This window comes from Heptranchias perlo, chromosome 35 (assembly GCF_035084215.1).
Source record: "Heptranchias perlo isolate sHepPer1 chromosome 35, sHepPer1.hap1, whole genome shotgun sequence".
In the NCBI taxonomy this organism is placed as follows: Eukaryota; Metazoa; Chordata; class Chondrichthyes; order Hexanchiformes; family Hexanchidae; genus Heptranchias; species Heptranchias perlo.
In genome coordinates, this window is record NC_090359.1 from 5,963,812 (window position 1) to 5,989,970 (window position 26,159).

General features: G+C 46.7%; 10 non-coding genes across 10 annotated transcripts; all 10 read right to left on the minus strand.

Moving 5' to 3' along the window:
* Positions 1-3,069: 3,069 nt before the first annotated feature.
* On the minus strand, positions 3,070-3,151 carry trnal-aag (transfer RNA leucine (anticodon AAG)). The gene has a single exon. It is a non-coding gene; the product is annotated as a tRNA-Leu (tRNA).
* A 1,625-nt stretch (positions 3,152-4,776) lies between these two features.
* trnal-aag (transfer RNA leucine (anticodon AAG)) lies at positions 4,777-4,858 on the minus strand. The gene has a single exon. It is a non-coding gene; the product is annotated as a tRNA-Leu (tRNA).
* Positions 4,859-6,483: 1,625 nt separating this feature from the next.
* Positions 6,484-6,565, minus strand: trnal-aag (transfer RNA leucine (anticodon AAG)). The gene has a single exon. It is a non-coding gene; the product is annotated as a tRNA-Leu (tRNA).
* A 1,624-nt stretch (positions 6,566-8,189) lies between these two features.
* Positions 8,190-8,271, minus strand: trnal-aag (transfer RNA leucine (anticodon AAG)). Its single transcript has one exon. It is a non-coding gene; the product is annotated as a tRNA-Leu (tRNA).
* Positions 8,272-9,895: 1,624 nt separating this feature from the next.
* On the minus strand, positions 9,896-9,977 carry trnal-aag (transfer RNA leucine (anticodon AAG)). Its single transcript has one exon. It is a non-coding gene; the product is annotated as a tRNA-Leu (tRNA).
* A 1,625-nt stretch (positions 9,978-11,602) lies between these two features.
* On the minus strand, positions 11,603-11,684 carry trnal-aag (transfer RNA leucine (anticodon AAG)). The gene has a single exon. It is a non-coding gene; the product is annotated as a tRNA-Leu (tRNA).
* Positions 11,685-15,017: 3,333 nt separating this feature from the next.
* Positions 15,018-15,099, minus strand: trnal-aag (transfer RNA leucine (anticodon AAG)). The gene has a single exon. It is a non-coding gene; the product is annotated as a tRNA-Leu (tRNA).
* Positions 15,100-16,724: 1,625 nt separating this feature from the next.
* On the minus strand, positions 16,725-16,806 carry trnal-aag (transfer RNA leucine (anticodon AAG)). Its single transcript has one exon. It is a non-coding gene; the product is annotated as a tRNA-Leu (tRNA).
* A 1,625-nt stretch (positions 16,807-18,431) lies between these two features.
* trnal-aag (transfer RNA leucine (anticodon AAG)) lies at positions 18,432-18,513 on the minus strand. The gene has a single exon. It is a non-coding gene; the product is annotated as a tRNA-Leu (tRNA).
* A 1,624-nt stretch (positions 18,514-20,137) lies between these two features.
* Positions 20,138-20,219, minus strand: trnal-aag (transfer RNA leucine (anticodon AAG)). The gene has a single exon. It is a non-coding gene; the product is annotated as a tRNA-Leu (tRNA).
* Between the last annotated feature and the right edge of the window lie 5,940 nt (positions 20,220-26,159).

Here is a 26,159-nt window from a genome sequence, read left to right on the forward strand (position 1 = left end):
AAGTCTTGGGCCTCGCTCCAATCCGAAGCCACGGTGGATGAATTTTGCATTGCTCGCTGATCTCTGCTCAAATCAGCAAGGAAAAATTGGTGCACGGAGGTGTTGCGAGTGTTAGATGTGAATAACGTGAAGTATCAATAAAGTGCACAATGACGCCCCGGTAAAGCGAGTATCTGTCCACAGATAATACCTGACCTGCTGAGTGTTGCCAGCAGTTTCTGGATTTATTTTTGAGCTTTCACGATAGCCCTTTTCCTGACAACTTGAAACTTTACTCAAGGGCGCAGCTTCAAGCACAACTTTCTTGAGCTCTACTCACACACAACATCGCTCTTTACTTTCCGACACACTCGCTTTAAAATCTGGCTTATCCGCACACAGCTTCCTGCGCCACGAAAATCTGAACCACCTTTCGCTCTTGGCCTGCAATCGCTCCTTTTTCGCCACAGGCGCTCTTTACATTTATCCTCTACTCGATTCAATCCCATGTTGAAACAGAACTATTAAGATCAAGGCGGAACACTTCCGATCTTCCTGGGCCGCCCCAACTTGCCAAATGTGCACCTCTCAACCGCCACTCGCAGCTCTGTCGCGCTGCCCGTCGGTCACGCAACTCAACTGCTGAAAGAAAAAAATCCAAAAAGCATCAAAACAAAATCCAGTTCTTCAGTTACCATCACCTGGATCACAAGATTCGACAAGTAAAATTCGTGAACAATCGGGCGGCTGTCTTTCCAGAGGCCAGCACTGCGTTCATCGTGTTTGTCTGTCGAGCGGTCACGCAGATCGAAATGTATCGACTGGTTTCAAGGCGCAAATGAACATTGGTGCGAATCGGACATCTGCCCAATAGAAACAGTGGTCGCAGCAGAACAAACTTGAAGGCGTGCGATCATGAAAGTGAATGCTGGAGTCGGCAATGCCGCAGGAAAGTTTCCATGAAGTGGAAGGAAGAAAGGAAAGGCGGCATATTGGCTGTGGAAGGAAGAAAAAGTGGGGAAAACAGGCCAGTTTGAAATGTGGAGCATCAAGTACAGGCATGTGAGCGTGCTGGATTTGAAGGAATGGTTAGGTTTTTGCCAGCAACAAAAAATATTACTTTTTTGTGCAAAAGATTGATTTCTTGCTGCATTCTATTGGTGTATGTGGTAGAGAACAAAAGAGGTAATCGAAACTATACTGTAGCTCGTATTCAAACCGAACAAACTGCGACCTCAACGCAGAGCATGGACGAGGATACGATCAAGGCGAAGCGCATCAGGTGGGGCAGTCATGCCCGAACAACAGCAATGTCGCGCCCGGTGCTGCTTGGAAAAGAAGGATGTTTGGTGATGAGGAAAAAATAGCAAGCACTTTACACGCTGGCAGCGGTGGGATTCGAACCCACGCCCCCGAAGAGACTGGAGCCTGAATGCAGCGCCTAAGACCGCTCGGCCACGCTAACACCTGTCAAAGCTCTGCCTTCAGAATCTGATAACTGGTGATTGAAATGTGGTTTTCTTGCATTTTGACCTTTGAGTCGAGGATTTTCCATTGAACGAATCAAATAAATGGGCTTTCTGAGCAATATTCATGCGACGAGGTGGCCGAGTGTTTGAGGTGATGGATTCCTAATCCATTGTGCTCTGCACGCATGGTTTTGTATCTCATCCGCGCCATTATTGCATTTACCGTTTGATATGTCGGTTCCTTCCTGAAATTCAACCAGAAGTCTTGGGCCTCGCTCCAATCCGAAGCCACGGTAGATCAATTTTGCATTGCTCGCTGATCTCTGCTCAAATCAGCAAGGAAAAATTGGAGCACGGAGGTGTTGCGAGTGTTAGATGTGAATAACGTGAAGTATCAAGAAAGTGCACAATGACGCCCCGGTAAAGCGAGTATCTGTCCACAGATAATACCTGACCTGCTGAGTGTTGCCAGCAGTTTCTGGATTTATTTTTGAGCTTTCACGATAGCCCTTTTCCTGACAACTTGAAACTTTACTCAAGGGCGCAGCTTCAAGCACAACTTTCTTGAGCTCTACTCACACACAACATCGCTCTTTACTTTCCGACACACTCGCTTTAAAATCTGGCTTATCCGCACACAGCTTCCTGCGCCACGAAAATCTGAACCACCTTTCGCTCTTGGCCTGCAATCGCTCCTTTTTCGCCACAGGCGCTCTTTACATTTATCCTCTACTCGATTCAATCCCATGTTTAAACAGAACTATTAAGATCAAGGCGGAACACTTCCGATCTTCCTGGGCTGCCCCAACTTGCCAAATGTGCACCTCTCAACCGCCACTCGCAGCTCTGTCGCGCTGCCCGTCGGTCACGCAACTCAACTGCTGAAAGAAAAAAATCCAAAAAGCATCAAAACAAAATCCAGTTCTTCAGTTACCATCACCTGGATCACAAGATTCGACAAGTAAAATTCGTGAACAATCGGGCGGCTGTCTTTCCAGAGGCCAGCCCTGCTTTCATCGTGTTTGTCTGTCGAGCGGTCACGCAGATCGAAATGTATCGACTGGTTTCAAGGCGCAAATGAACATTGGTGCGAATCGGACATCTGCCCAATAGAAACAGTGGTCGCAGCAGAACAAACTTGAAGGCGTGCGATCATGAAAGTGAATGCTGGAGTCGGCAATGCCGCAGGAAAGTTTCCATGAAGTGGAAGGAAGAAAGGAAAGGCGGCATATTGGCTGTGGAAGGAAGAAAAAGTGGGGAAAACAGGCCAGTTTGAACTGTGGAGCATCAAGTACAGGCATGTGAGCGTGCTGGATTTGAAGGAATGGTTAGGTTTTTGCCAGCAACAAAAAATATTTCTTTTTTGTGCAAAAGATTGATTTCTTGCTGCATTCTATTGGTGTATGTGGTAGAGAACAAAAGAGGTAATCGAAACTATACTGTAGCTCGTATTCAAACCGAACAAACTGCGACCTCAACGCAGAGCATGGACGAGGATACGATCAAGGCGAAGCGCATCAGGTGGGGCAGTCATGCCCGAACAACAGCAATGTCCCGCCTGGTGATGCTTGGAAAAGAAGGATGTTTGGTGATGAGGAAAAAATAGCAAGCACTTTGACGCTGGCAACGGTGGGATTCGAACCCACGCCCCCGAAGAGACTGGAGCCTTAATCCAGCGCCTTAGACCGCTCGGCCACGCTACCACCTGTCAAAGCTGTGCCTTCAGAATTTGATAACTGGTGATTGAAATGTGGTTTTCTTGCATTTTGACCTTTGAGTCGAGGATTTTCCATTGAACGAATCAAATAAATGGGCTTTCTGAGCAATATTCATGCGACGAGGTGGCCGAGTGTTTGAGGTGATGGATTCCTAATCCATTGTGCTCTGCACGCATGGTTTTGTATCTCATCCGCGCCATTATTGCATTTACCGTTTGATATGTCGGTTCCTTCCTGAAATTCAACCAGAAGTCTTGGGCCTCGCTCCAATCCGAAGCCACGGTGGATGAATTTTGCATTGCTCGCTGATCTCTGCTCAAATCAGCAAGGAAAAATTGGTGCACGGAGGTGTTGCGAGTGTTGAATGTGAATAACGTGAAGTATCAATAAAGTGCACAATGACGCCCCGGTAAAGCGAGTATCTGTCCACAGATAATACCTGACCTGCTGAGTGTTGCCAGCAGTTTCTGGATTTATTTTTGAGCTTTCACGATAGCCCTTTTCCTGACAACTTGAAACTTTACTCAAGGGCGCAGCTTCAAGCACAACTTTCTTGAGCTCTACTCACACACAACATCGCTCTTTACTTTCCGACACACTCGCTTTAAAATCTGGCTTATCCGCACACAGCTTCCTGCGCCACGAAAATCTGAACCACCTTTCGCTCTTGGCCTGCAATCGCTCCTTTTTCGCCACAGGCGCTCTTTACATTTATCCTCTACTCGATTCAATCGCATGTTTCAACAGAACTATTAAGATCAAGGCGGAACACTTCCGATCTTCCTGGGCTGCCCCAACTTGCCAAATGTGCACCTCTCAACCGCCACTCGCAGCTCTGTCGCGCTGCCCGTCGGTCACGCAACTCAACTGCTGAAAGAAAAAAATCCAAAAAGCATCAAAACAAAATCCAGTTCTTCAGTTACCATCACCTGGATCACAAGATTCGACAAGTAAAATTCGTGAACAATCGGGCGGCTGTCTTTCCAGAGGCCAGCCCTGCTTTCATCGTGTTTGTCTGTCGAGCGGTCACGCAGATCGAAATGTATCGACTGGTTTCAAGGCGCAAATGAACATTGGTGCGAATCGGACATCCGCCCAATAGAAACAGTGTTCGCAGCAGAACAAACTTAAAGGCGTGAGATCATGAAAGTGAATGCTGGAGTCGGCAATGCAGCAGGAATGTTTCCATGAAGTGGAAGGAAGAAAGGAAAGGCGGCATATTGGCTGTGGAAGGAAGAAGAAGTGGGGAAAACAGGCCAGTTTGAACTGTGGAGCATCAAGTACAGGCATGTGAGAGTGCTGGATTTGAAGGAATGGTTAGGTTTTTGTCAGCAACAAAAAATATTTCTTTTTTGTGCAAAAGATTGATTTCTTGCTGCATTCTATTGGTGTATGTGGTAGAGAACAAAAGAGGTAATCGAAACTATACTGTAGCTCGTATTCAAACCGAACAAACTGCGACCTCAACGCAGTGCATGGACGAGGACACGATCAAGGCGAAGCGCATCAGGTGGGGCAGTCATGCCCGAACAACAGCAATGTCGCGCCTGGTGATGCTTGGAAAAGAAGGATGTTTGGTGATGAGGAAAAAATAGCAAGCACTTTGACGCTGGCAACGGTGGGATTCGAACCCACGCCCCCGAAGAGACTGGAGCCTTAATCCAGCGCCTTAGACCGCTCAGCCACGCTACCACCTGTCAAAGCTGTGCCTTCAGAATCTGATAACTGGTGATTGAAATGTGGTTTTCTTGCATTTTGACCTTTGAGTCGAGGATTTTCCATTGAACGAATCAAATAAATGGGCTTTCTGAGCAATATTCATGCGACGAGGTGGCCGAGTGTTTGAGGTGATGGATTCCTAATCCATTGTGCTCTGCACGCATGGTTTTGTATCTCATCCGCGCCATTATTGCATTTACCGTTTGATATGTCGGTTCCTTCCTGAAATTCAACCAGAAGTCTTGGGCCTCGCTCCAATCCGAAGCCACGGTAGATCAATTTTGCATTGCTCGCCGATCTCTGCTCAAATCAGCAAGGAAAAATTGGAGCACGTTTGTGTTGCGAGTGTTAGATGTGAATAACGTGAAGTATCAAGAAAGTGCACAATGAAGCCCCGGTAAAGCGAGTATCTGTCCACAGATAATACCTGACCTGCTGAGTGTTGCCAGCAGTTTCTGGATTTATTTTTGAGCTTTCACGATAGCCCTTTTCCTGACAACTTGAAACTTTACTCAAGGGCGCAGCTTCAAGCACAACTTTCTTGAGCTCTACTCACACACAACATCGCTCTTTACTTTCCGACACACTCGCTTTAAAATCTGGCTTATCCGCACACAGCTTCCTGCGCCACGAAAATCTGAACCACCTTTCGCTCTTGGCCTGCAATCGCTCCTTTTTCGCCACAGGCGCTCTTTACATTTATCCTCTACTCGATTCAATCCCATGTTTAAACAGAACTATTAAGATCAAGGCGGAACACTTCCGATCTTCCTGGGCCGCCCCAACTTGCCAAATGTGCACCTCTCAACCGCCACTCGCAGCTCTGTCGCGCTGCCCGTCGGTCACGCAACTCAACTGCTGAAAGAAAAAAATCCAAAAAGCATCAAAACAAAATCCAGTTCTTCAGTTACCATCACCTGGATCACAAGATTCGACAAGTAAAATTCGTGAACAATCGGGCGGCTGTCTTTCCAGAGGCCAGCCCTGCTTTCATCGTGTTTGTCTGTCGAGCGGTCACGCAGATAGAAATGTATCGACTGGTTTCAAGGCGCAAATGAACATTGGTGCGAATCGGACATCTGCCCAATAGAAACAGTGTTCGCAGCAGAACAAACTTAAAGGCGTGAGATCATGAAAGTGAATGCTGGAGTCGGCAATGCAGCAGGAAAGTTTCCATGAAGTGGAAGGAAGAAAGGAAAGGCGGCATATTGGCTGTGGAAGGAAGAAGAAGTGGGGAAAACAGGCCATTTTGAACTGTGGAGCATCAAGTACAGTCATGTGAGAGTGCTGGATTTGAAGGAATGGTTAGGTTTTTGTCAGCAACAAAAAATATTTCTTTTTTGTGCAAAAGATTGATTTCTTGCTGCATTCTATTGGTGTATGTGGTAGAGAACAAAAGAGGTAATCGAAACTATACTGTAGCTCGTATTCAAACCGAACAAACTGCGACCTCAACGCAGAGCATGGACGAGGATACGATCAAGGCGAAGCGCATCAGGTGGGGCAGTCATGCCCGAACAACAGCAATGTCCCGCCTGGTGATGCTTGGAAAAGAAGGATGTTTGGTGATGAGGAAAAAATAGCAAGCACTTTAACGCTGGCAACGGTGGGATTCGAACCCACGCCCCCGAAGAGACTGGAGCCTTAATCCAGCGCCTTAGACCGCTCGGCCACGCTAACACCTGTCAAAGCTGTGCCTTCAGAATCTGATAACTGGTGATTGAAATGTGGTTTTCTTGCATTTTGACCTTTGAGTCGAGGATTTTCCATTGAACGAATCAAATAAATGGGCTTTCTGAGCAATATTCATGCGACGAGGTGGCCGAGTGTTTGAGGTGATGGATTCCTAATCCATTGTGCTCTGCACGCATGGTTTTGTATCTCATCCGCGCCATTATTGCATTTACCGTTTGATATGTCGGTTCCTTCCTGAAATTCAACCAGAAGTCTTGGGCCTCGCTCCAATCCGAAGCCACGGTGGATGAATTTTGCATTGCTTGCTGATCTCTGCTCAAATCAGCAAGGAAAAATTGGTGCACGGAGGTGTTGCGAGTGTTAGATGTGAATAACGTGAAGTATCAATAAAGTGCACAATGACGCCCCGGTAAAGCGAGTATCTGTCCACAGATAATACCTGACCTGCTGAGTGTTGCCAGCAGTTTCTGGATTTCTTGTTGAGCTTTCACGATAGCCATTTTCATGACAACTTGAAACTTTACTCAAGGGCGCAGCTTCAAGCACAACTTTCTTGAGCTCTCCTCACACACAACATCGCTCTTTGCTTTCCGACACACTCGCTTTAAAATCTGGCTTATCCGCACACAGCTTCCTGCGCCACGAAAATTTGAAACACCTTTCGCTCTTGGCCTGCAATCGCTCCTTTTTCGCCACAGGCGCTCTTTACATTTATCCTCTACTCGATTCAATCCCATGTTTAAACAGAACTATTAAGATCAAGGCGGAACACGTCCGATCTTCCTGGGCCGCCCCAACTTGCCAAATGTGCACCTCTCAACCGCCACTCGCAGCTCTGTAGCGCTGCCCGTCGGTCACGCAACTCAACTGCTGATAGAAAAAATCCAAAAAGCATCAAAACAAAATCCAGTTCTTCAGTTACCATCACCTGGATCACAAGATTCGACAAGTAAAATTCGTGAACAATCGGGCGGCTGTCTTTCCAGAGGCCAGCCCTGCTTTCATCGTGTTTGTCTGTCGAGCGGTCACGCAGATCGAAATGTATCGACTGGTTTCAAGGCGCAAATGAACATTGGTGCGAATCGGACATCCGCCCAATAGAAACAGTGTTCGCAGCAGAACAAACTTAAAGGCGTGAGATCATGAAAGTGAATGCTGGAGTCGGCAATGCCGCAGGAAAGTTTCCATGAAGTGGAAGGAAGAAAGGAAAGGCGGCATATTGGCTGTGGAAGGAAGAAGAAGTGGGGAAAACAGGCCAGTTTGAACTGTGGAGCATCAAGTGCAGTCATGTGAGAGTGCTGGATTTGAAGGAATGGTTAGGTTTTTGTCAGCAACAAAAAATATTTCTTTTTTGTGCAAAAGATTGATTTCTTGCTGCATTCTATTGGTGTATGTGGTAGAGAACAAAAGAGGTAATCGAAACTATACTGTAGCTCGTATTCAAACCGAACAAACTGCGACCTCAACGCAGAGCATGGATGTGGATACGATCAAGGCGAAGCGCATCAGGTGGGGCAGTCATGCCCGAACAACAGCAATGTCGCGCCCGGTGCTGCTTGGAAAAGAAGGATGTTTGGTGATGAGGAAAAAATAGCAAGCACTTTAACGCTGGCAACGGTGGGATTCGAACCCACGCCCCCGAAGAGACTTGAGCCTTAATCCAGCGCCTTAGACCGCTCGGCCACGCTACCACCTGTCAAAGCTGTGCCTTCAGAATCTGATAACTGGTGATTGAAATGTGGTTTTCTTGCATTTTGACCTTTGAGTCGAGGATTTTCCATTGAACGAATCAAATAAATGGGCTTTCTGAGCAATGTTCATGCGACGAGGTGGCCGAGTGTTTGAGGTGATGGATTCCTAATCCATTGTGCTCTGCACGCATGGTTTTGTATCTCATCCGCGCCATTATTGCATTTACCGTTTGATATGTCGGTTCCTTCCTGAAATTCAACCAGAAGTCTTGGGCCTCGCTCCAATCCGAAGCCACGGTGGATGAATTTTGCATTGCTCGCTGATCTCTGCTCAAATCAGCAAGGAAAAATTGGTGCACGGAGGTGTTGCGAGTGTTAGATGTGAATAACGTGAAGTATCAATAAAGTGCACAATGACGCCCCGGTAAAGCGAGTATCTGTCCACAGATAATACCTGACCTGCTGAGTGTTGCCAGCAGTTTCTGGATTTATTGTTGAGCTTTCACGATAGCCATTTTCCTGACAACTTGAAACTTTACTCAAGGGCGCAGCTTCAAGCACAACTTTCTTGAGCTCTCCTGACACACAACATCGCTCTTTGCTTTCCGACACACTCGCTTTAAAATCTGGCTTATCCGCACACAGCTTCCTGCGCCACGAAAATTTGAAACACCTTTCGCTCTTGGCCTGCAATCGCTCCTTTTTCGCCACAGGCGCTCTTTACATTTATCCTCTACTCGATTCAATCCCATGTTTAAACAGAACTATTAAGATCAAGGCGGAACACGTCCGATCTTCCTGGGCCGCCCCAACTTGCCAAATGTGCACCTCTCAACCGCCACTCGCAGCTCTGTAGCGCTGCCCGTCGGTCACGCAACTCAACTGCTGAAAGAAAAAATCCAAAAAGCATCAAAACAAAATCCAGTTCTTCAGTTACCATCACCTGGATCACAAGATTCGACAAGTAAAATTCGTGAACAATCGGGCGGCTGTCTTTCCAGAGGCCAGCCCTGCTTTCATCGTGTTTGTCTGTCGAGCGGTCACGCAGATCGAAATGTATCGACTGGTTTCAAGGCGCAAATGAACATTGGTGCGAATCGGACATCCGCCCAATAGAAACAGTGTTCGCAGCAGAACAAACTTAAAGGCGTGAGATCATGAAAGTGAATGCTGGAGTCGGCAATGCAGCAGGAATGTTTCCATGAAGTGGAAGGAAGAAAGGAAAGGCGGCATATTGGCTGTGGAAGGAAGAAGAAGTGGGGAAAACAGGCCAGTTTGAACTGTGGAGCATCAAGTACAGGCATGTGAGAGTGCTGGATTTGAAGGAATGGTTAGGTTTTTGTCAGCAACAAAAAATATTTCTTTTTTGTGCAAAAGATTGATTTCTTGCTGCATTCTATTGGTGTATGTGGTAGAGAACAAAAGAGGTAATCGAAACTATACTGTAGCTCGTATTCAAACCGAACAAACTGCGACCTCAACGCAGAGCATGGACGAGGATACGATCAAGGCGAAGCGCATCAGGTGGGGCAGTCATGCCCGAACAACAGCAATGTCCCGCCTGGTGATGCTTGGAAAAGAAGGATGTTTGGTGATGAGGAAAAAATAGCAAGCACTTTGACGCTGGCAACGGTGGGATTCGAACCCACGCCCCCGAAGAGACTGGAGCCTTAATCCAGCGCCTTAGACCGCTCGGCCACGCTACCACCTGTCAAAGCTGTGCCTTCAGAATTTGATAACTGGTGATTGAAATGTGGTTTTCTTGCATTTTGACCTTTGAGTCGAGGATTTTCCATTGAACGAATCAAATAAATGGGCTTTCTGAGCAATATTCATGCGACGAGGTGGCCGAGTGTTTGAGGTGATGGATTCCTAATCCATTGTGCTCTGCACGCATGGTTTTGTATCTCATCCGCGCCATTATTGCATTTACCGTTTGATATGTCGGTTCCTTCCTGAAATTCAACCAGAAGTCTTGGGCCTCGCTCCAATCCGAAGCCACGGTGGATGAATTTTGCATTGCTCGCTGATCTCTGCTCAAATCAGCAAGGAAAAATTGGTGCACGGAGGTGTTGCGAGTGTTGAATGTGAATAACGTGAAGTATCAATAAAGTGCACAATGACGCCCCGGTAAAGCGAGTATCTGTCCACAGATAATACCTGACCTGCTGAGTGTTGCCAGCAGTTTCTGGATTTATTTTTGAGCTTTCACGATAGCCCTTTTCCTGACAACTTGAAACTTTACTCAAGGGCGCAGCTTCAAGCACAACTTTCTTGAGCTCTACTCACACACAACATCGCTCTTTACTTTCCGACACACTCGCTTTAAAATCTGGCTTATCCGCACACAGCTTCCTGCGCCACGAAAATCTGAACCACCTTTCGCTCTTGGCCTGCAATCGCTCCTTTTTCGCCACAGGCGCTCTTTACATTTATCCTCTACTCGATTCAATCGCATGTTTCAACAGAACTATTAAGATCAAGGCGGAACACTTCCGATCTTCCTGGGCTGCCCCAACTTGCCAAATGTGCACCTCTCAACCGCCACTCGCAGCTCTGTCGCGCTGCCCGTCGGTCACGCAACTCAACTGCTGAAAGAAAAAAATCCAAAAAGCATCAAAACAAAATCCAGTTCTTCAGTTACCATCACCTGGATCACAAGATTCGACAAGTAAAATTCGTGAACAATCGGGCGGCTGTCTTTCCAGAGGCCAGCCCTGCTTTCATCGTGTTTGTCTGTCGAGCGGTCACGCAGATCGAAATGTATCGACTGGTTTCAAGGCGCAAATGAACATTGGTGCGAATCGGACATCCGCCCAATAGAAACAGTGTTCGCAGCAGAACAAACTTAAAGGCGTGAGATCATGAAAGTGAATGCTGGAGTCGGCAATGCAGCAGGAATGTTTCCATGAAGTGGAAGGAAGAAAGGAAAGGCGGCATATTGGCTGTGGAAGGAAGAAGAAGTGGGGAAAACAGGCCAGTTTGAACTGTGGAGCATCAAGTACAGGCATGTGAGAGTGCTGGATTTGAAGGAATGGTTAGGTTTTTGTCAGCAACAAAAAATATTTCTTTTTTGTGCAAAAGATTGATTTCTTGCTGCATTCTATTGGTGTATGTGGTAGAGAACAAAAGAGGTAATCGAAACTATACTGTAGCTCGTATTCAAACCGAACAAACTGCGACCTCAACGCAGTGCATGGACGAGGACACGATCAAGGCGAAGCGCATCAGGTGGGGCAGTCATGCCCGAACAACAGCAATGTCCCGCCTGGTGATGCTTGGAAAAGAAGGATGTTTGGTGATGAGGAAAAAATAGCAAGCACTTTGACGCTGGCAACGGTGGGATTCGAACCCACGCCCCCGAAGAGACTGGAGCCTTAATCCAGCGCCTTAGACCGCTCAGCCACGCTACCACCTGTCAAAGCTGTGCCTTCAGAATCTGATAACTGGTGATTGAAATGTGGTTTTCTTGCATTTTGACCTTTGAGTCGAGGATTTTCCATTGAACGAATCAAATAAATGGGCTTTCTGAGCAATATTCATGCGACGAGGTGGCCGAGTGTTTGAGGTGATGGATTCCTAATCCATTGTGCTCTGCACGCATGGTTTTGTATCTCATCCGCGCCATTATTGCATTTACCGTTTGATATGTCGGTTCCTTCCTGAAATTCAACCAGAAGTCTTGGGCCTCGCTCCAATCCGAAGCCACGGTAGATCAATTTTGCATTGCTCGCCGATCTCTGCTCAAATCAGCAAGGAAAAATTGGAGCACGTTTGTGTTGCGAGTGTTAGATGTGAATAACGTGAAGTATCAAGAAAGTGCACAATGAAGCCCCGGTAAAGCGAGTATCTGTCCACAGATAATACCTGACCTGCTGAGTGTTGCCAGCAGTTTCTGGATTTATTTTTGAGCTTTCACGATAGCCCTTTTCCTGACAACTTGAAACTTTACTCAAGGGCGCAGCTTCAAGCACAACTTTCTTGAGCTCTACTCACACACAACATCGCTCTTTACTTTCCGACACACTCGCTTTAAAATCTGGCTTATCCGCACACAGCTTCCTGCGCCACGAAAATCTGAACCACCTTTCGCTCTTGGCCTGCAATCGCTCCTTTTTCGCCACAGGCGCTCTTTACATTTATCCTCTACTCGATTCAATCCCATGTTGAAACAGAACTATTAAGATCAAGGCGGAACACTTCCGATCTTCCTGGGCCGCCCCAACTTGCCAAATGTGCACCTCTCAACCGCCACTCGCAGCTCTGTCGCGCTGCCCGTCGGTCACGCAACTCAACTGCTGAAAGAAAAAAATCCAAAAAGCATCAAAACAAAATCCAGTTCTTCAGTTACCATCACCTGGATCACAAGATTCGACAAGTAAAATTCGTGAACAATCGGGCGGCTGTCTTTCCAGAGGCCAGCACTGCGTTCATCGTGTTTGTCTGTCGAGCGGTCACGCAGATCGAAATGTATCGACTGGTTTCAAGGCGCAAATGAACATTGGTGCGAATCGGACATCTGCCCAATAGAAACAGTGGTCGCAGCAGAACAAACTTGAAGGCGTGCGATCATGAAAGTGAATGCTGGAGTCGGCAATGCCGCAGGAAAGTTTCCATGAAGTGGAAGGAAGAAAGGAAAGGCGGCATATTGGCTGTGGAAGGAAGAAAAAGTGGGGAAAACAGGCCAGTTTGAACTGTGGAGCATCAAGTACAGGCATGTGAGCGTGCTGGATTTGAAGGAATGGTTAGGTTTTTGCCAGCAACAAAAAATATTTCTTTTTTGTGCAAAAGATTGATTTCTTGCTGCATTCTATTGGTGTATGTGGTAGAGAACAAAAGAGGTAATCGAAACTATACTGTAGCTCGTATTCAAACCGAACAAACTGCGACCTCAACGCAGAGCATGGACGAGGATACGATCAAGGCGAAGCGCATCAGGTGGGGCAGTCATGCCCGAACAACAGCAATGTCGCGCCCGGTGCTGCTTGGAAAAGAAGGATGTTTGGTGATGAGGAAAAAATAGCAAGCACTTTACACGCTGGCAGCGGTGGGATTCGAACCCACGCCCCCGAAGAGACTGGAGCCTGAATGCAGCGCCTAAGACCGCTCGGCCACGCTAACACCTGTCAAAGCTCTGCCTTCAGAATCTGATAACTGGTGATTGAAATGTGGTTTTCTTGCATTTTGACCTTTGAGTCGAGGATTTTCCATTGAACGAATCAAATAAATGGGCTTTCTGAGCAATATTCATGCGACGAGGTGGCCGAGTGTTTGAGGTGATGGATTCCTAATCCATTGTGCTCTGCACGCATGGTTTTGTATCTCATCCGCGCCATTATTGCATTTACCGTTTGATATGTCGGTTCCTTCCTGAAATTCAACCAGAAGTCTTGGGCCTCGCTCCAATCCGAAGCCACGGTAGATCAATTTTGCATTGCTCGCTGATCTCTGCTCAAATCAGCAAGGAAAAATTGGAGCACGGAGGTGTTGCGAGTGTTAGATGTGAATAACGTGAAGTATCAAGAAAGTGCACAATGACGCCCCGGTAAAGCGAGTATCTGTCCACAGATAATACCTGACCTGCTGAGTGTTGCCAGCAGTTTCTGGATTTATTTTTGAGCTTTCACGATAGCCCTTTTCCTGACAACTTGAAACTTTACTCAAGGGCGCAGCTTCAAGCACAACTTTCTTGAGCTCTACTCACACACAACATCGCTCTTTACTTTCCGACACACTCGCTTTAAAATCTGGCTTATCCGCACACAGCTTCCTGCGCCACGAAAATCTGAACCACCTTTCGCTCTTGGCCTGCAATCGCTCCTTTTTCGCCACAGGCGCTCTTTACATTTATCCTCTACTCGATTCAATCCCATGTTTAAACAGAACTATTAAGATCAAGGCGGAACACTTCCGATCTTCCTGGGCTGCCCCAACTTGCCAAATGTGCACCTCTCAACCGCCACTCGCAGCTCTGTCGCGCTGCCCGTCGGTCACGCAACTCAACTGCTGAAAGAAAAAAATCCAAAAAGCATCAAAACAAAATCCAGTTCTTCAGTTACCATCACCTGGATCACAAGATTCGACAAGTAAAATTCGTGAACAATCGGGCGGCTGTCTTTCCAGAGGCCAGCCCTGCTTTCATCGTGTTTGTCTGTCGAGCGGTCACGCAGATCGAAATGTATCGACTGGTTTCAAGGCGCAAATGAACATTGGTGCGAATCGGACATCTGCCCAATAGAAACAGTGGTCGCAGCAGAACAAACTTGAAGGCGTGCGATCATGAAAGTGAATGCTGGAGTCGGCAATGCCGCAGGAAAGTTTCCATGAAGTGGAAGGAAGAAAGGAAAGGCGGCATATTGGCTGTGGAAGGAAGAAAAAGTGGGGAAAACAGGCCAGTTTGAACTGTGGAGCATCAAGTACAGGCATGTGAGCGTGCTGGATTTGAAGGAATGGTTAGGTTTTTGCCAGCAACAAAAAATATTTCTTTTTTGTGCAAAAGATTGATTTCTTGCTGCATTCTATTGGTGTATGTGGTAGAGAACAAAAGAGGTAATCGAAACTATACTGTAGCTCGTATTCAAACCGAACAAACTGCGACCTCAACGCAGAGCATGGACGAGGATACGATCAAGGCGAAGCGCATCAGGTGGGGCAGTCATGCCCGAACAACAGCAATGTCCCGCCTGGTGATGCTTGGAAAAGAAGGATGTTTGGTGATGAGGAAAAAATAGCAAGCACTTTGACGCTGGCAACGGTGGGATTCGAACCCACGCCCCCGAAGAGACTGGAGCCTTAATCCAGCGCCTTAGACCGCTCGGCCACGCTACCACCTGTCAAAGCTGTGCCTTCAGAATTTGATAACTGGTGATTGAAATGTGGTTTTCTTGCATTTTGACCTTTGAGTCGAGGATTTTCCATTGAACGAATCAAATAAATGGGCTTTCTGAGCAATATTCATGCGACGAGGTGGCCGAGTGTTTGAGGTGATGGATTCCTAATCCATTGTGCTCTGCACGCATGGTTTTGTATCTCATCCGCGCCATTATTGCATTTACCGTTTGATATGTCGGTTCCTTCCTGAAATTCAACCAGAAGTCTTGGGCCTCGCTCCAATCCGAAGCCACGGTGGATGAATTTTGCATTGCTCGCTGATCTCTGCTCAAATCAGCAAGGAAAAATTGGTGCACGGAGGTGTTGCGAGTGTTGAATGTGAATAACGTGAAGTATCAATAAAGTGCACAATGACGCCCCGGTAAAGCGAGTATCTGTCCACAGATAATACCTGACCTGCTGAGTGTTGCCAGCAGTTTCTGGATTTATTTTTGAGCTTTCACGATAGCCCTTTTCCTGACAACTTGAAACTTTACTCAAGGGCGCAGCTTCAAGCACAACTTTCTTGAGCTCTACTCACACACAACATCGCTCTTTACTTTCCGACACACTCGCTTTAAAATCTGGCTTATCCGCACACAGCTTCCTGCGCCACGAAAATCTGAACCACCTTTCGCTCTTGGCCTGCAATCGCTCCTTTTTCGCCACAGGCGCTCTTTACATTTATCCTCTACTCGATTCAATCGCATGTTTCAACAGAACTATTAAGATCAAGGCGGAACACTTCCGATCTTCCTGGGCTGCCCCAACTTGCCAAATGTGCACCTCTCAACCGCCACTCGCAGCTCTGCCGCGCTGCCCGTCGGTCACGCAACTCAACTGCTGAAAGAAAAAAATCCAAAAAGCATCAAAACAAAATCCAGTTCTTCAGTTACCATCACCTGGATCACAAGATTCGACAAGTAAAATTCGTGAACAATCGGGCGGCTGTCTTTCCAGAGGCCAGCCCTGCTTTCATCGTGTTTGTCTGTCGAGCGGTCACGCAGATCGAAATGTATCGACTGGTTTCAAGGCGCAAATGAACATTGGTGCGAATCGGACATCCGCCCAATAGAAACAGTGTTCGCAGCAGAACAAACTTAAAGGCGTGAGATCATGAAAGTGAATGCTGGAGTCGGCAATGCAGCAGGAATGTTTCCATGAAGTGGAAGGAAGAAAGGAAAGGCGGCATATTGGCTGTGGAAGGAAGAAGAAGTGGGGAAAACAGGCCAGTTTGAACTGTGGAGCATCAAGTACAGGCATGTGAGAGTGCTGGATTTGAAGGAATGGTTAGGTTTTTGTCAGCAACAAAAAATATTTCTTTTTTGTGCAAAAGATTGATTTCTTGCTGCATTCTATTGGTGTATGTGGTAGAGAACAAAAGAGGTAATCGAAACTATACTGTAGCTCGTATTCAAACCGAACAAACTGCGACCTCAACGCAGTGCATGGACGAGGACACGATCAAGGCGAAGCGCATCAGGTGGGGCAGTCATGCCCGAACAACAGCAATGTCCCGCCTGGTGATGCTTGGAAAAGAAGGATGTTTGGTGATGAGGAAAAAATAGCAAGCACTTTGACGCTGGCAACGGTGGGATTCGAACCCACGCCCCCGAAGAGACTGGAGCCTTAATCCAGCGCCTTAGACCGCTCAGCCACGCTACCACCTGTCAAAGCTGTGCCTTCAGAATCTGATAACTGGTGATTGAAATGTGGTTTTCTTGCATTTTGACCTTTGAGTCGAGGATTTTCCATTGAACGAATCAAATAAATGGGCTTTCTGAGCAATATTCATGCGACGAGGTGGCCGAGTGTTTGAGGTGATGGATTCCTAATCCATTGTGCTCTGCACGCATGGTTTTGTATCTCATCCGCGCCATTATTGCATTTACCGTTTGATATGTCGGTTCCTTCCTGAAATTCAACCAGAAGTCTTGGGCCTCGCTCCAATCCGAAGCCACGGTAGATCAATTTTGCATTGCTCGCCGATCTCTGCTCAAATCAGCAAGGAAAAATTGGAGCACGTTTGTGTTGCGAGTGTTAGATGTGAATAACGTGAAGTATCAAGAAAGTGCACAATGAAGCCCCGGTAAAGCGAGTATCTGTCCACAGATAATACCTGACCTGCTGAGTGTTGCCAGCAGTTTCTGGATTTATTTTTGAGCTTTCACGATAGCCCTTTTCCTGACAACTTGAAACTTTACTCAAGGGCGCAGCTTCAAGCACAACTTTCTTGAGCTCTACTCACACACAACATCGCTCTTTACTTTCCGACACACTCGCTTTAAAATCTGGCTTATCCGCACACAGCTTCCTGCGCCACGAAAATCTGAACCACCTTTCGCTCTTGGCCTGCAATCGCTCCTTTTTCGCCACAGGCGCTCTTTACATTTATCCTCTACTCGATTCAATCCCATGTTTAAACAGAACTATTAAGATCAAGGCGGAACACTTCCGATCTTCCTGGGCCGCCCCAACTTGCCAAATGTGCACCTCTCAACCGCCACTCGCAGCTCTGTCGCGCTGCCCGTCGGTCACGCAACTCAACTGCTGAAAGAAAAAAATCCAAAAAGCATCAAAACAAAATCCAGTTCTTCAGTTACCATCACCTGGATCACAAGATTCGACAAGTAAAATTCGTGAACAATCGGGCGGCTGTCTTTCCAGAGGCCAGCCCTGCTTTCATCGTGTTTGTCTGTCGAGCGGTCACGCAGATCGAAATGTATCGACTGGTTTCAAGGCGCAAATGAACATTGGTGCGAATCGGACATCTGCCCAATAGAAACAGTGTTCGCAGCAGAACAAACTTAAAGGCGTGAGATCATGAAAGTGAATGCTGGAGTCGGCAATGCAGCAGGAAAGTTTCCATGAAGTGGAAGGAAGAAAGGAAAGGCGGCATATTGGCTGTGGAAGGAAGAAGAAGTGGGGAAAACAGGCCATTTTGAACTGTGGAGCATCAAGTACAGTCATGTGAGAGTGCTGGATTTGAAGGAATGGTTAGGTTTTTGTCAGCAACAAAAAATATTTCTTTTTTGTGCAAAAGATTGATTTCTTGCTGCATTCTATTGGTGTATGTGGTAGAGAACAAAAGAGGTAATCGAAACTATACTGTAGCTCGTATTCAAACCGAACAAACTGCGACCTCAACGCAGAGCATGGACGAGGATACGATCAAGGCGAAGCGCATCAGGTGGGGCAGTCATGCCCGAACAACAGCAATGTCCCGCCTGGTGATGCTTGGAAAAGAAGGATGTTTGGTGATGAGGAAAAAATAGCAAGCACTTTAACGCTGGCAACGGTGGGATTCGAACCCACGCCCCCGAAGAGACTGGAGCCTTAATCCAGCGCCTTAGACCGCTCGGCCACGCTACCACCTGTCAAAGCTGTGCCTTCAGAATCTGATAACTGGTGATTGAAATGTGGTTTTCTTGCATTTTGACCTTTGAGTCGAGGATTTTCCATTGAACGAATCAAATAAATGGGCTTTCTGAGCAATATTCATGCGACGAGGTGGCCGAGTGTTTGAGGTGATGGATTCCTAATCCATTGTGCTCTGCACGCATGGTTTTGTATCTCATCCGCGCCATTATTGCATTTACCGTTTGATATGTCGGTTCCTTCCTGAAATTCAACCAGAAGTCTTGGGCCTCGCTCCAATCCGAAGCCACGGTGGATGAATTTTGCATTGCTCGCTGATCTCTGCTCAAATCAGCAAGGAAAAATTGGTGCACGGAGGTGTTGCGAGTGTTAGATGTGAATAACGTGAAGTATCAATAAAGTGCACAATGACGCCCCGGTAAAGCGAGTATCTGTCCACAGATAATACCTGACCTGCTGAGTGTTGCCAGCAGTTTCTGGATTTCTTGTTGAGCTTTCACGATAGCCATTTTCATGACAACTTGAAACTTTACTCAAGGGCGCAGCTTCAAGCACAACTTTCTTGAGCTCTCCTCACACACAACATCGCTCTTTGCTTTCCGACACACTCGCTTTAAAATCTGGCTTATCCGCACACAGCTTCCTGCGCCACGAAAATTTGAAACACCTTTCGCTCTTGGCCTGCAATCGCTCCTTTTTCGCCACAGGCGCTCTTTACATTTATCCTCTACTCGATTCAATCCCATGTTTAAACAGAACTATTAAGATCAAGGCGGAACACGTCCGATCTTCCTGGGCCGCCCCAACTTGCCAAATGTGCACCTCTCAACCGCCACTCGCAGCTCTGTAGCGCTGCCCGTCGGTCACGCAACTCAACTGCTGATAGAAAAAATCCAAAAAGCATCAAAACAAAATCCAGTTCTTCAGTTACCATCACCTGGATCACAAGATTCGACAAGTAAAATTCGTGAACAATCGGGCGGCTGTCTTTCCAGAGGCCAGCCCTGCTTTCATCGTGTTTGTCTGTCGAGCGGTCACACAGATCGAAATGTATCGACTGGTTTCAAGGCGCAAATGAACATTGGTGCGAATCGGACATCCGCCCAATAGAAACAGTGTTCGCAGCAGAACAAACTTAAAGGCGTGAGATCATGAAAGTGAATGCTGGAGTCGGCAATGCCGCAGGAAAGTTTCCATGAAGTGGAAGGAAGAAAGGAAAGGCGGCATATTGGCTGTGGAAGGAAGAAGAAGTGGGGAAAACAGGCCAGTTTGAACTGTGGAGCATCAAGTGCAGTCATGTGAGAGTGCTGGATTTGAAGGAATGGTTAGGTTTTTGTCAGCAACAAAAAATATTTCTTTTTTGTGCAAAAGATTGATTTCTTGCTGCATTCTATTGGTGTATGTGGTAGAGAACAAAAGAGGTAATCGAAACTATACTGTAGCTCGTATTCAAACCGAACAAACTGCGACCTCAACGCAGAGCATGGATGTGGATACGATCAAGGCGAAGCGCATCAGGTGGGGCAGTCATGCCCGAACAACAGCAATGTCGCGCCCGGTGCTGCTTGGAAAAGAAGGATGTTTGGTGATGAGGAAAAAATAGCAAGCACTTTAACGCTGGCAACGGTGGGATTCGAACCCACGCCCCCGAAGAGACTGGAGCCTTAATCCAGCGCCTTAGACCGCTCGGCCACGCTACCACCTGTCAAAGCTGTGCCTTCAGAATCTGATAACTGGTGATTGAAATGTGGTTTTCTTGCATTTTGACCTTTGAGTCGAGGATTTTCCATTGAACGAATCAAATAAATGGGCTTTCTGAGCAATATTCATGCGACGAGGTGGCCGAGTGTTTGAGGTGATGGATTCCTAATCCATTGTGCTCTGCACGCATGGTTTTGTATCTCATCCGCGCCATTATTGCATTTACCGTTTGATATGTCGGTTCCTTCCTGAAATTCAACCAGAAGTCTTGGGCCTCGCTCCAATCCGAAGCCACGGTGGATGAATTTTGCATTGCTCGCTGATCTCTGCTCAAATCAGCAAGGAAAAATTGGTGCACGGAGGTGTTGCGAGTGTTAGATGTGAATAACGTGAAGTATCAATAAAGTGCACAATGACGCCCCGGTAAAGCGAGTATCTGTCCACAGATAATACCTGACCTGCTGAGTGTTGCCAGCAGTTTCTGGATTTATTGTTGAGCTTTCACGATAGCCATTTTCCTGACAACTTGAAACTTTACTCAAGGGCGCAGCTTCAAGCACAACTTTCTTGAGCTCTCCTGACACACAACATCGCTCTTTGCTTTCCGACACACTCGCTTTAAAATCTGGCTTATCCGCACACAGCTTCCTGCGCCACGAAAATTTGAAACACCTTTCGCTCTTGGCCTGCAATCGCTCCTTTTTCGCCACAGGCGCTCTTTACATTTATCCTCTACTCGATTCAATCCCATGTTTAAACAGAACTATTAAGATCAAGGCGGAACACGTCCGATCTTCCTGGGCCGCCCCAACTTGCCAAATGTGCACCTCTCAACCGCCACTCGCAGCTCTGTAGCGCTGCCCGTCGGTCACGCAACTCAACTGCTGAAAGAAAAAATCCAAAAAGCATCAAAACAAAATCCAGTTCTTCAGTTACCATCACCTGGATCACAAGATTCGACAAGTAAAATTCGTGAACAATCGGGCGGCTGTCTTTCCAGAGGCCAGCCCTGCTTTCATCGTGTTTGTCTGTCGAGCGGTCACGCAGATTGAAATGTATCGACTGGTTTCAAGGCGCAAATGAACATTGGTGCGAATCGGACATCTGCCCAATAGAAACAGTGGTCGCAGCAGAACAAACTTAAAGGCGTGAGATCATGAAAGTGAATGCTGGAGTCGGCAATGCCGCAGGAAAGTTTCCATGAAGTGGAAGGAAGAAAGGAAAGGCGGCATATTGGCTGTGGAAGGAAGAAAAAGTGGGGAAAACAGGCCAGTTTGAACTGTGGAGCATCAAGTACAGGCATGTGAGAGTGCTGGATTTGAAGGAATGGTTAGGTTTTTGCCAGCAACAAAAAATATTTCTTTTTTGTGCAAAAGATTGATTTCTTGCTGCATTCTATTAGTGTATGTGGTAGAGAACAAAAGATGTAATCGAAACGATACTGTAGCTCGTATTCAAACCGAACAAACTGCGACCTCAACGCAGAGCATGGACGAGGATACGATCAAGGCGAAGCGCATCAGGTGGGGCAGACATGCCCGATCAACAGCAATGTCGCGCCCGGTGCTGCTTGGAAAAGAAGGATGTTTGGTGATGAGGAAAAAATAGCAAGCACTTTACACGCTGGCAGCGATGGGATTCGCACCCACGCCCCCGTAGAGACTGGAGCCTTAATCCCGCGTCTTCGACCGCTCGGCCACGCTACCACCTGTCAAGGCTCTGCCTTCAGAATCTGATATCTGGTGATTGAAATGTGGTTTTCTTGCATTTTGACCTTTGAGTCGAGGATTTTCCATTGAACGAATCAAATAAATGGGCTTTCTGAGCAATATTCATGCGACGAGGTGGCCGAGTGTTTGAGGTGATGGATTCCTAATCCATTGTGCTCTGCACGCATGGTTTTGTATCTCATCCGCGCCATTATTGCATTTACCGTTTGATGTGTCGGTTCCTTCCTGAAATTCAACCAGAAGTCTTGGGCCTCGCTCCAATCCGAAGCCAGGGTGGATGAATTTTGCATTGCTCGCGAGTATCTGACGCGTATCTGTCCACAGATAATACCTGACCTGCTGAGTGTTGCCAGCAGTTTCTGGATTTATTTTTGAGCTTTCACTGTAGTTGTTTTCCTGACAACCTGAAACTTTCCTCAAGGGCGCAGCTTCAAGCACAACTTTCTTGTGCATTTCGCACACACAACATCGCACTTTACTTTCCGACACACGTTTTAAAATCTGCCGAATCCTCACACAGCGTCGTGCAGCACAATAATTTGAAAGACCTTTCGCTCATGGCCTGTAATCGCTCCTTTTTCGCCACAGGCGCTCTTTACATTTATCCTCTACTTGATTCAATCGCATGTTTGAACAGAACTCTTGAGACCAAGGCGGAACACTTCCGATCTTGCTGCGCCGCCCCAACTTGCCAAATGTGCACCTGTCAACCGCCATTCACAGCTCTGCAGCGCTGCCCGTCGGTCACGCAACTCAACTGCTGAAAGAAACAAGCCAAAAAGCATCAAAACAAAAACCAGTTCTTCAGTTACCATCACCTGGATCACAAGATTCGACAAGTAACTTATGGACTGAATCCGATTGAAACAACTGGAACCAAATTGATTGTGGCAGCAACTTCCCACCAGCAGTGAGTGGATTCCAGCTGCATTTTGTTTTTTCGCCCTGCAGTTTCAAACAAATGAACCAAAAACATAACAATCTCCACCAAAATTCGAACTCGGATCGCTAGATTCAGAATTTAATGTGTTTCACTTTACACCATGGAACCCATTCATGAAGATATGCCGCACCCTCCATCCAAAGACACTTCACTCTTTTCTGAGCACGGACATGTCGCTGCATCACTGACTGTTGCTGAACCTCTCCCATCAGCAAAACTGCAAGAAGTGGACAATTCCAAATTGCCACTTTGACTCGGCCCGTTCTCATCGATACCTTCAGCTTCCACCCTTTCCCTTCTGCTTCGTTCCGAAGCTCTGCGAATCACACAGCTGCTCGTCAAACCCATCGCTTGCCTCGTGACTGTTTCTGTTTCAATCTGCTCAGCGCAGATTCTGCTCCAATTGCAGTCTTGCCGGATAATCTGTGAATAAATATTGCAAGGCACTGATGCATGAAGATTGGCGTGAAATAAAATGCAAACTTTGCCCGAGGACACGATCCAAGCAATGCCTGCATTTCAAGAGACAGTGCTTTGAATTTCGACATGTTTGCCTGCTGAATGCAGATTGCAAAGAAAAATTCAGCAAACACCATTCTTTGGTGCAGTGACGCGCAGCGTTGCACATGAAGCAACTTTCTCTTCTGAAGATTTGGGAAAGCAAAAGATAGGCTGAGCTGACAGACTCATAGAAAGGTTACAGCACGGAAGGAGGCCGATCGATACATCGAGTCCTGCCAACTCTGTGCAAAAGCAATGCAGCCAATCCCACTTCCTCGCCATATCCCCGTGGCCCAGCACATGTTTTCCATTCAAGTATTTATACAGTTCCCTCTTGAAAGCCACGATTGAATCTGCCTCCACCACGACCCCTGGCAGTGCATTCCTGATCCGAACCACTCACTGACTAAAAAAGCTTTTTCCTCAAGTCAGCTTTGGTTCTTTTGCCAGTCACTTAAATCTATTTCCTCTGGTACTTGACCCTTCCGCCAATGGGAAAAGTTTGTCTCCATCTATTCTGTCAACACCGCTCATGATTTTAATTACCTCTCTCAAATCTCCTCTCAATCTTCTCTGTTCCAAGAAGAACAACCCCAGCTTCTCCAGTCTATCCAGGTAACTGAAGTTCCTCATCCCTGGAATCAATCTCGTTCATCTTTTCTGCACCCTCTCTTAGGCCTTCACATTTTTCCAAAAGTGCGGTGACCAGAATTGGACACAATACTCCAGTTGTGGTCGAACTCATGTTTTATAAAGGTTCATCATGAATTCCGTGCTTTAGTACTCTATGCCTCTATTTATAAAGCCCAGGATCCCGTCTGCTTTTCTGAACTGCTTTCTCAGCCTGCCTCGCTACATTCAATGATTTGTGCACATATACCACCAGATATCTCTGTTCCTGCACCCCTCTTCGATTTGAGCCCTCTAATTTATGTTGCTCCTCCTCCTTCTTCCGACCAAGGTGTATCGCCTTGCATTTTTCTGGGTGAAATACCTATATCCACTTGCAGTCTATCACTATCCTCCTCACTGTTCACTATACTTCCAAGATTTGTCTCATCTGCAAATTTGGAAATTGTGCCCTGTACACCGAATTCCAAGTCATTAATAAATGTCAAAAGCGGCAGTGGTGCGATTACCGACCTGTGGGAAACATTACTGTACACCTCCTTCCAATCCGAAAAAAGACCGTTCATCAATCCTCTCTGGTTCCTGTTACTGAGGCAATTTTGCATCCATGTTGCCACTGCTCCTTTTATTCTATGGGTATCAATCTTGATGACAAGCCTATTATGAGGCAATTTATCAAACGCCTTTTGAAAGTTAAAAATCACCACACCAATAGCATTGCCCTCATCAACCCACTCCGTGACCTCATCAAAAACTCTATCAAGTTCGTTCAATACGATTTGCCTTTAACAAAAGGCCAAATTTATACAAGGAGCTCCAGCCTCATTGATTGAGGCTGCGAACTGCCCACTAACAGGGATGGGATTCCAGGTGCCATTTGTTTCTTTCCCCAAAAGTTACAAACGAAATTGACAAAAGTTGAGTTTCCAGCAAGATTTCAATTCGGATCGCTGGATTCAAAGTAAAGAAAGCTCAGCATGACACCATGAAACCCATTTATTAAAACAGGCCCCCACCTTCCATCAAAGATACTGGGCTCGTTTATCAGCATCGCCATGGCGCTGCATCGTTGACTGCACGAGGCGACTGGCAAACCTCTGCCATTCACAAAACTGCAAGCCCTGGTCAATCCCAACCTGCCACTTTGGCTCCGCCCTTTCTCATCCAGACGTTCAGCTTGCCCACTTTCCCTTTGATAAGTATAGATGCTTTGCCAATCACACAGCTGCTGTCGAATCCATCGCTTCGCTCGTTGCTGCTTCTGTTTCACACTTCTCAGCGCAGCTCGTCTTGTTGGATAATCAGTGCATAAACATTGCAAGGCACTGATGCATGAAGTTCGGGGTAAAAAGAAAAGAGCTCGATCCTCACTGATTGAAGCTGCGAAATCCCCACCAACAGGGATTGGATTTCAAGTGCGTTTGACTTATTCTGCGCTAAACTTGCAAACGAATCGGACAAAATTCGAGGTTCAAAGTTGGATCGCTGGAGTCCAAGTCCAGAAGGCTCACCATTGCACGATGGAATCCAACTGATTACTTCTGCCGGCAGCCACCAGTCAAAGACACTTGGCTCTTTTCTTAGCACTGCCATAATGCAATATCACTGACACCTCGAGGCTACCGACAAACCTCTCCCATCAGCAAAACTGCAACTTCTTGCAAAGAAAATGTAAACTTTGCCCGAGGACATGATCCAAGCAATGCCTGCCTTTCAAGAAACAGTGCTTTGAATTTCTGCCTGCTTGACTGCTGAATGCAGATTACAAAGAATAGCTCAGCAAACACCATCCTTTGGTGCAGTGAAACTTAGCATCAAAGAAAAAACAACTTTCTCTTCTGCTGATTTGGGAAAGCAAAAGTCCGGTTGAGCTTCTGAACTGGAACCGATAGAAGCAACTGGAACCTCATTGATTGAGGCAGCAACTTCCCACCAGCAGGGAGTGCATTCCAGCTGCATTTTGTTTTTTCGCCTTGCAGTTGCAAACGAATGGGACAAAAACAAACCAAGTTTCACTGCGATTCGAACTCAGATCGGTCGATTCAAAGTCGAGAGTGCGTACCATTACATCATGGAACCCATTCAATTAGAAATGTCACACCCTCCATCCAAAGATACTTGGCTCTTTTCTCGAA